Source organism: Salvelinus fontinalis, chromosome 18 (assembly GCF_029448725.1).
Source record: "Salvelinus fontinalis isolate EN_2023a chromosome 18, ASM2944872v1, whole genome shotgun sequence".
Taxonomy (NCBI): domain Eukaryota; kingdom Metazoa; phylum Chordata; class Actinopteri; order Salmoniformes; family Salmonidae; genus Salvelinus; species Salvelinus fontinalis.
In genome coordinates this window covers 2,125,311-2,134,663 of record NC_074682.1, presented here as the reverse complement: position 1 = coordinate 2,134,663, position 9,353 = coordinate 2,125,311, and the positions used below count along the sequence as shown (strand labels likewise).

The following is a 9,353-nucleotide window of genomic DNA, read 5'->3' as shown; positions in this document are numbered from 1 at the left end:
AGACGCGAGGACCATACAATTGAGATCTTCTCATTTTTAGAACGTGAAAGTGATCCCTGGGGGAAGTGAACTCATCTCAGATTTTCAGAAAATTATGCCTAAAAAACAGTGTCTCGTGAAATATATGCCATAGCATTTTACAGTACATTGACTGCATACATGTATAATAGGCCTATGGGAACGTGATCCCTGAGGGAATTGAATACCACAATACGAGTCATAATACCCACAAAGCCTAGCGGTGAAACCCGGAAATTATTCCAATCGTTTTTCCACCATTAATAATGCCATAGGGGATTTTAGAACTGCTTCATATAAGGTCTGTGTTTTGGTTAGGTAAAAGATCTGTGGTTAGCTAGATGCTTTTGAAAATTTGCTAAATAACCACCAACTGTAGTTACGTGTACAATGCACGTTACCTTCCTTACAAGTAAAAAGAAAACCAGCGTAGGCTAGCATAATGACTGTTGTGACCTTATATTATTGACAAGTAAATTGTGAGCCAGCCAGCTAGTTATCGTTAGCTCACGGTTTGTTTAGTCGTGCTTTTTCATGTGGTGACATGGTAGCGAAAGTTAGCCAACCAGTGCCGAAATATAGCTATCTAAATATCACCTGGTGGGCTAGTTAGTTAGTCACCTTGGTTGGCTACATTCGCTAACGTTGCACCGTATTTCATCGTGGTGTAATCTGACTTTCCCAAGCAGTGACATGCTAGCGAATGTGCCTAATGTTAGCGATTAGCACTAACTAGCTATCGTTAAATATTCCTGCCCTGGTGGACTAGCTAACATGTCACCACCTGTGGGGTCTGGGGAAAAGTCTGACTACACTAACAATGAACTAACGCAACTAGTTCGCTAAATATCCCTGCACCGGTAGGCTAAAATTAGTTAGTGTAGCACATGGGGATGTATGAAACTTACAAATCAGCCTTAAGTGTCCCGCTTGCGCCACCTCATTAGCTAGCTTTTAAGGTTTTGCGATCGGTTAAGACGCTTGAGGGCGGTCTCTTGTGTTTGAGGCAGAGGTCCCGAGTTCGCGGCAGGTATGGACTGAATCGGGAGGAAGTTGTACTCGCCAAGCAAGCTGAGTGACGTTCTTTACACAAGCATGTCACCACGTGGAAAAGTGTGATTACACAAACGGTGAACTAACATTAACTAGCTGGCTAGCTCACAAAGTACTTGTTTCCACCTCAATGTTTCCACATACAAAACACAAACGGTTTTGCTCCACGAGTGCATCTGTTGTACATGACTAATCAAATGACCTGGAAGTCATTTATACATGTCAGCAGGGATGGAAATTAAGCTAGCCCGAGGCTAGTAATTTTCAGACTGGACTAGTAGACTAGTAATGTGCTAGCATGACACAGCAGTAAAATGGTTAGTAGAAAATGTGCCAAACTAGCCTGACATAGCAGTGACATTTTGCCTATTCAAACATCACATGCCACAGATTTAGGACCTGACTGTTACCCAGGCTAGTAGAAATTGTGGTCTGCTGGCCAGTGCCCAAAATCCTTATGTTCCATCCCTGCATGTCAGTCCCTTTCAGATGATCTCAGTTTATCACTGTTGGTCCTCCTCGGTGACCTCACGGCTGAGGGTTTTAACTTTTCTCTTGAGAATTAGAATCAGAATTACAGCCGTACAGTTAATCGCAATATTTCACCTCTTCGGGCAAATAGTACCCTAGACTGTCCTGATCAGTGACAACACTCAGGTCAGCAGCTGCCATTTTCCAGCTCATCCGCCATGGCAGAAGAGGAAGATCCAGACTGTTGATTGGGGAAACAAGAACAAACAATGAGGCATGAGGATCGGGTGTTGAGGGATCACTTGTCACGTTGTCAAATGTGGGTTTGTGTTATGACAAGTAATGCGTTTTCGGTCCAGATAAAGATCAATCAAATGTATTTATAAAGCCCTTTTTACATCAGTCGATGTCACAATGTGCAGTACAGAAACACAGCCTAAAACCCCAAACAGTAAGCAATGCAGATGTAGAAGCACGGTGGCTAGGAAAAACTACCTAGAGAAGAACCAGGCTCTGAGGGGTGGCCAATCCTCTTCTGGCTGTGCCGGGTGGAGAATATAACTGTACATGGTCAAGATATTCAAATGTTTATAGATGACCAGCAGGGTCAAATAAAAGTAATCACAGGGGTTGTAGAGGTGTAACAGAGGGTGCAACAGGAGTAAATGTCAGTTGGCTTTTCATAGCCGAGCATTCAGAGTTCGAAACAGCAGTTGTGGTAGAGAGAGAGAGTCGAAAACAGCAGGTCCGGGACAAGGTAGCACATCCGGTGAACAGGTTAGGGTTCCATAGCCGCAGGCAGAACAGTTGAAACTGGAGCAGCAGCACGACCAGGTGGACTGGGGACAGCAAGGAGTCATCAGGCCAGGTCATCCTGAGGCATGGTCCCAGGTCCTCCGGGAGGGAGAGAGAGAATTAGAGGGAGCATACTTAAACTCACACAGGACACCGGATAAGACAGGAGAATTACACCAGATATAACAGACTGACCCTAGCCCCCCGACACAAACTATTGCAATATAGATACTGGAGGCTGAGACAGGGGGGATCGGGAGACAATGTGGCCCTGTCCAACAATACTCCCGGACAGGGCCAAACAGGCAGGATATGACCCCACCCACTTTGCCAAAGCACAGCCCCCACACCACTAGAGGGATATCTGCAAACCACCAACTGTTTTTATTTCACCTTCATTTAACCAGGTAAGCTAGTTGAGAACAAGTTCTCATTTACAACTGCGACCTGGCCAAGATAAAGCAAAGCAGTGCGACAGAAACAACAACACAGAGTTACATGGAATAAACAAGCGTAGAGTCAATAACACAATAGGGGAAAAAATAAAGTCTATATACAGTGTGCAAATGGCATGAGGAGGTATGGCAATAAATAGGCCATAGTAGCAAAGTAATTACAATTTAGCAGATTAACACTGGAGTGATAGATGAGCAGATGATGATGAACAGATGATCGTGTGCAAAAGAGCAGCAAAGTAAATAAAAACAATATGGGGATGAGGTAGGTAGATTGGGTGGGCTATTTACAGATGGACTATGTACAGCTGCAGCGATCGGTTAGCTGCTCAGATAGCTGATGTTTAAAGTTATTGAGGGAAATGTAAGTCTCCAGCTTCAGCGATTTTTGCAATTCGTTCCAGTCACTGGCAGCAGAGAACTGGAAGGAGAGGCGGCCAAAGGAGGTGTTGGCTTTGGGGATGACCAGTGTGATATACCTGCTGGAGCGCGTGCTACGGGTGGGTGTTGTTATCGTGACCAGTGAGCTGAGATAAGGCGGAGCTTTACATAGCATAGATTTCTAGATGACCTGGAGCCAGTGGGTCTGGCGACGAATATGTAGCGAGGGCCAGCCAACTAGAGCATACAGGTTGCAGTGGTGGGTGGTACTACCCGTACTACCCTGAGACAAGACTGAGTATAGCCCACAAAGTTCCCCCACACGGCACAAACCTGAGGGGGCGCCAACCCGGACAGGAAGATCCCGTCAGTGACTCAACCCACTTAAGTGACGCACCCTTCTTAGGGACGACATGGAAGGGCACTAGTAAGCCAGTGACTCAGCCCCCGTAATAAGGTCAGATGCAGAAATTCCCAGTGGAGAGAGGGGAACCGGCCAGGCAGAAACTGCAAGGGCGGTTCGTCGCTCCAGTGCCTTTCCGTTCACCTTCGCTGAAGAGATGAGTCTTTAATAAAGACTTAAAGATGATGATACAGCATTGAAAAAGACCTACCACTGACCAAATGTCTCTTTTGTTTTCCGGTCCAACAGGAGTGCATCTCTCAGACCATTCGGTGCATGGACATCCTGTGCCAGTGTGATCTGAACGCGAGGACTACAACACCTCAAGCCTGTGAACAGACAGGTCAGTAACTCATCAAATTTGATACAATATTGTGCAAAACATTTAATTTGTAGATGCTTTTCCCCATGTTTTAGACATAATGCTTGACATGTGGGACATCAGGCTTACCCCACTTTGAAACAGTGAATGATCAACGCCACCCTCAGCAAGGAGATCTGCTGGAAGTGATGTACTCTCCCTCTCTCTCACTCTGGGGGTAAGACACAATTTAAACATCAAGGATATACATTCCCACTGTGCCCATGATAAAATGCTCTGTGAATTGTGTTGTACTACTGAATGAAACTGAGGAGATGCACTCAGACCAGACTTTGTGATTGGCTGCTTTGAACAAAACTTGAATTTAATATAGCCTACTGTAGGAGCCTATTGTTTGTGTATGATTCATTGTTCACTTGTTTTTCAACAATGTCAGGTACAGACAGGGATGATTGGGACCTACAGCAAGTAAGACAGATATCAATTCCCACTGTGCCCATTCCAAAGTTAACTAAATTCCATTAGTTGGCTGCTTTGACCAAAACTTGTATGTAATATAACCTATTCTGGGAGCCTAGTGTGTGTGTATGAACTATGTGTGTAACGATAATCCTCCTCCTCTTCATCAGAAGAGGAGGAGCAGGGATTGAACCAAGGCGCAGCGGATAGTGAAGACATAATGATTTATTAAAGACAAGACGAAAACACGAACTTCACTATAAACTAACAAAATAACAAAACGAAAGTAGACAGTCCCGAACGACGAACTTACATACAACGTGAAGAACGAAATGAACAGGAACAGACTACATGAAATGAACAAACCGTATACAGTCCCGTATGGTGCAAACATAGACACAGACACAGGAGACAACCACCCACAAACAAACACTGTGAACCGCCTACCTAAATATGACTCTCAATTAGAGGAACGCCAAACACCTGCCTCCAATTGAGAGCCATACCAGGCAACCCTAAACCAACATAGAAACAGACAACATAGAATGCCCACCCAAACTCACGTCCTGACCAACTAACACACAAAACTAAACAGAAAACAGGTCAGGAACGTGACAGTACCCCCCCCACAAGGTGCGAACTCCGGACGCACCAGCACAAAGTCTAGGGGAGGGTCTGGGTGGGCATCTAACCACGGTGGTGGCTCAGGCTCCGGGCGCGGTTCCCACCCCACCATAATCCATCCTAACTTCCTCCCACAAAGAATGTCCACCCTCTTTCTTCCCCCACACAATTCTCTTAATAATATATTAAATAAAGATAACACCAGGACAGAGAGATAAATCAAGATAGAGGGATAGATAAGACTATAGAGATAGATGAAGATAGAGAGGGAGATTAGGATAGAGGGGCAACTCCGGACTGAAAGGCAGCTCCGGACAGAGAGACAGCTCTGGACTGATGGGCAGTTCTGGGTATCCAGCCTTTTCAGGCTGAAGGGCAGCTCATGGCTGACTGACGACTCTCGATGCTCATGGCTGGCTGACGGCTCTCGACGCTCATGGCAGGCTGACGGCTCTCGACGCTCATGGCAGGCTGACGGCTCTCGACGCTCATGGCAGGCTGACGGCTCTCGACGCTCATGGCAGGCTGACGGCTCTCGACGCTCATGGCAGGCTGACGGCTCACGACGCTCATGGCGCTCTGACGGCTCTGGCTGCTCATGGCTCTCTGACGGCTCTGGCTGCTCATGGCTCACTGACGGCTCTGGCTGCACATGGCTCTTTGACGGCTCTGGCTGCTCATGGCGCTCTGACGGCTCTGGCTGCTCATGGCTCGCTGGCGGCTCTGGCAGATCCTGTCTGGTTGGCGGCTCTGGCAGATCCTGTCTGGTTGGCGGCTCTGGCAGATCCTGTCTGGTTGGCGGCTCTGGCAGATCCTGTCTGGTTGGCGGCTCTGGCAGATCCTGTCTGGCTGACGGCTCTAGCGGCTCCTGTCTGGCTGATGGCTCTAGCGGCTCCTGTCTGGCTGACGGCTCTGTAGGCTCATGGCAGACGGGCGGCTTTGCAGGCTCATGGCAGACGGGCGGCTTTGCAGGCTCCTGGCAGACGGATGGCTCAGATGGCGCTGGGGAGACGGATGGCTCAGATGGCGCTGGGGAGACGGATGGCTCAGATGGCGCTGGGGAGACGGATGGCTCAGATGGCGCTGGTGAGACGGATGGCTCTGGCCGGATATGGCGCACTGTAGACCTGGTGCGTGGTGCCGGAACTGGAGGCACCGTGCTAATGATAAGCACCTTCCTACTAGTGCGGGGAGCAGGGACAGGGCACACTGTATCCTCAAAGCCTACTCTACCCCTGATGCGTGGTACCGGCACTGGTGACGCCGGGCTGAGGACAAGCACATCAGGATTAGTAGGGGGAGAATATATAGTGTGTACAGGGCTCTGGAGACGCACTGGTAGCTTAGTGCGTGGGGCCGGAACTGGAGGCACCGGGCTAGATGCACGCACTACAGGGAGAGTGCGTGGAGGAGGAACAGGGCTCTGGAAATGCACTGGTAGCCTAGTGCGTAATATAGGCACTGTAGGTACTAGGCTGGGGCGGGGAGGTGGCGCCGGAAATACCGGACCGTGCAGGCATACTGGCTCTCTTGAGCATTGAGCCTGCCCAACCTTACCTGGTTGAATGCTCCCGGTCGCCCTGCCAGTGCGGCGAGGTGGAATAGCCCGCACTGGGCTATGCAGGCGAACCGGGGAAACCATGCGTAAGGCAGGTGCCATGTATGCCGGCCCGAGGAGACGCACTGGAGACCAGACGCGTTGAGCCGGCCTCATGACACCTGGCTCAATGCCCAATCTAGCCCTACCAGTGCGGGGAGGTGGAATAACCCGCACTGGGCTATGCACACGTACAGGAGACACCGTGCGCTCTACTGCGTAACACGGTGTCTGCCCGTACTCCCGCTCTCCACGGTTAGCCTGGGAAGTGGGCGCAGGTCTCCTACCTGCCCTTGGCCCACAACCCCTTAGCCCCCCCCCAAGAAATTTTTGGGAATTACTCACGGGCTTTTCGGGCTTCCGTGCAAGACGCGTCCCCTCATAACTCCGGTTCTTCACTCCAGTAGCCTCTGCTCTCCTCAGTGCCTCCACCTGTTCCCATGGGAGGCGATCCCTTCCAGCCAGGATCTCCTCCCATGTGTAGCAACCTTTACCGTCCAATACATCGTCCCAAGTCCATTCCTCCTTCTTGCGCTGTCCCTTACTCCGTTTAAACCGCTGCTTGGCTCTGGATTGGTGGGTGGTTCTGTAACGATAATCCTCCTCCTCTTCATCAGAAGAGGAGGAGCAGGGATTGAACCAAGGCGCAGCGGATAGTGAAGACATAATGATTTATTAAAGACAAGACGAAAACACGAACTTCACTATAAACTAACAAAATAACAAAACGAAAGTAGACAGTCCCGAACGACGAACTTACATACAACGTGAAGAACGAAATGAACAGGAACAGACTACATGAAATGAACAAACCGTATACAGTCCCGTATGGTGCAAACATAGACACAGACACAGGAGACAACCACCCACAAACAAACACTGTGAACCGCCTACCTAAATATGACTCTCAATTAGAGGAACGCCAAACACCTGCCTCCAATTGAGAGCCATACCAGGCAACCCTAAACCAACATAGAAACAGACAACATAGAATGCCCACCCAAACTCACGTCCTGACCAACTAACACACAAAACTAAACAGAAAACAGGTCAGGAACGTGACAATGTGGAATATTTTTGGACATTAGGCTTCCCTGAAATCCGGTACTGACAGGAGGTCCACACAACGAAGAAGCAGGTGTCCCTTCCAGTGATGTGGAGATGACCTTGGACCTAGTGCCAGTAAGGATGGTCTTGACGGAGGCGGTAAGACCCTCCTGCCTTGATATAGAAATCCTTCGACTTCACTGCCTCTTCAATTTATTTATTTTATTTTTTATTTAACTAGACAAGTCAGTTAAGAAGAAGTTCTTATTTACTGTGACACAAAGCCCTGACTCCTGCACATCAATACCTGTAGCCATTTTGGATGCCTTGATGCTTTCCTCTTCTTTATCTGTGCCTCACTTTACAGACTACACCCTATCCAACAACTGTGATCTGAGGACTCTTTTTTAGCAGCAATGGAGTAACACACTTGGCCCTAACCACTGCTCCAGAATTGCTGACCATTAACCTCCCTCTCCTCATGGTGTGCCAGTTGCGGTTGGTGCGCTGTCCAACTGTTGCCTCCTGTATAGCCTCCTGCTGCTCCCTCAACAGTGCCATGTCAGAATGCCTGCATGCCCCAGGTGCCCTTGTTTTTAACAATTTCTGGTACAGACAGGGAGGATAGCGGTTGCTCTGGCTCAGGTTCAAGGAGACATGGCATTCCACTGAACCTGCCCCGGAGACGGTTCCTTAGCCACTGAAGATCCTCCTCTGTGGACTCTCGGGACAAAGGGTTGTAGTCTTCGGCCGGGTACAGGTCCTCCGCTGACTGCACCTGGTTGGGCACGGCTGGCTTCCTCCACTCGCATTCCACATCCGCACAGCTTATATTGTGAACCGTCAAAATAGGCTGCATGGCTACACTTATGGAAATGCATCCGTGGAGCTCATGTGGTAGAGAGAATCCTCTGGTCACCTATAGAGACCTACCAAGAGGAAGGATGTTGAGTGCCACATGCCTTTCAATGCATTATTTTGAACACCTTGAAATGCATTTGTTGTAAGAAATGTTGCGGTATAATTAAAATTTGATTTGATTTATTACATTATAGCTGTAGAATATTTAATGAACTGGACAAATGCAGTTTTTCCATAAACTTTTAATTGATAACTTTGGATTTTATCTTATCAATCATATAGTGGGAAAGATCCTATAAATCAAGACTGTGAATGCATGTACCACCCCGAATAAATAAATACTGTGCCTTTGAATATTTTTCTCTGCTACAGGCTGGATGTCTAAACAAAGTTAATTCAGAATATTGATAGATTTTCTCATTAATGACAACATTCTAGAACTGAGTTATCACTCATCTAAGTCTAGAATTCGGGTTCATCTGGTTATATGATTGATTAGGTGTCTCTTTCCTTGTAGAATGTTGACAGCTGTATAGAACACATTGTATTGCTAAGATGCTTAAACTTAACTTATTAGTTGCACTCACCAACACAGGATAAACTTTATCCCCCATGCTGGCCCTGACCAAACCAGTAAGTTGTATCTCACTATAGCTGCACCGCTCCACATCGCCAGATTTACAGTATAGTGGTCTTCTCCCCTTTTAATGCTCTTATGCTCATCCTTGAAAAACGCCATAAAGGCTGACATGGACACCAAAGTCGACATACTGTACAAACAATTATCTAGGCTAAGTTATACAACATTTTTTTAATATACTGCTCTGCTAACTAGCTAGCTAAAGATTAGTCAGTGGCTAGCTAAGA

General features: G+C 47.8%; 1 long non-coding RNA gene across 5 annotated transcripts; it reads left to right on the top strand.

Annotated features, from left to right (window-relative positions):
• LOC129814810 (uncharacterized) lies at positions 1-8,677 on the top strand. 5 transcript variants are annotated; one of them, XR_008753358.1, is made up of 5 exons: positions 1-1,861; positions 3,826-3,919; positions 3,994-4,115; positions 4,335-4,366; positions 7,667-8,677. It is a non-coding gene; the product is annotated as an uncharacterized LOC129814810 (long non-coding RNA). The 5 variants fall into 5 exon arrangements; XR_008753356.1 differs by having other exon boundaries at positions 3,973-4,115; XR_008753355.1 differs by having other exon boundaries at positions 3,826-4,115; positions 7,667-7,784; positions 7,993-8,677.
• Positions 8,678-9,353: the final 676 nt, after the last annotated feature.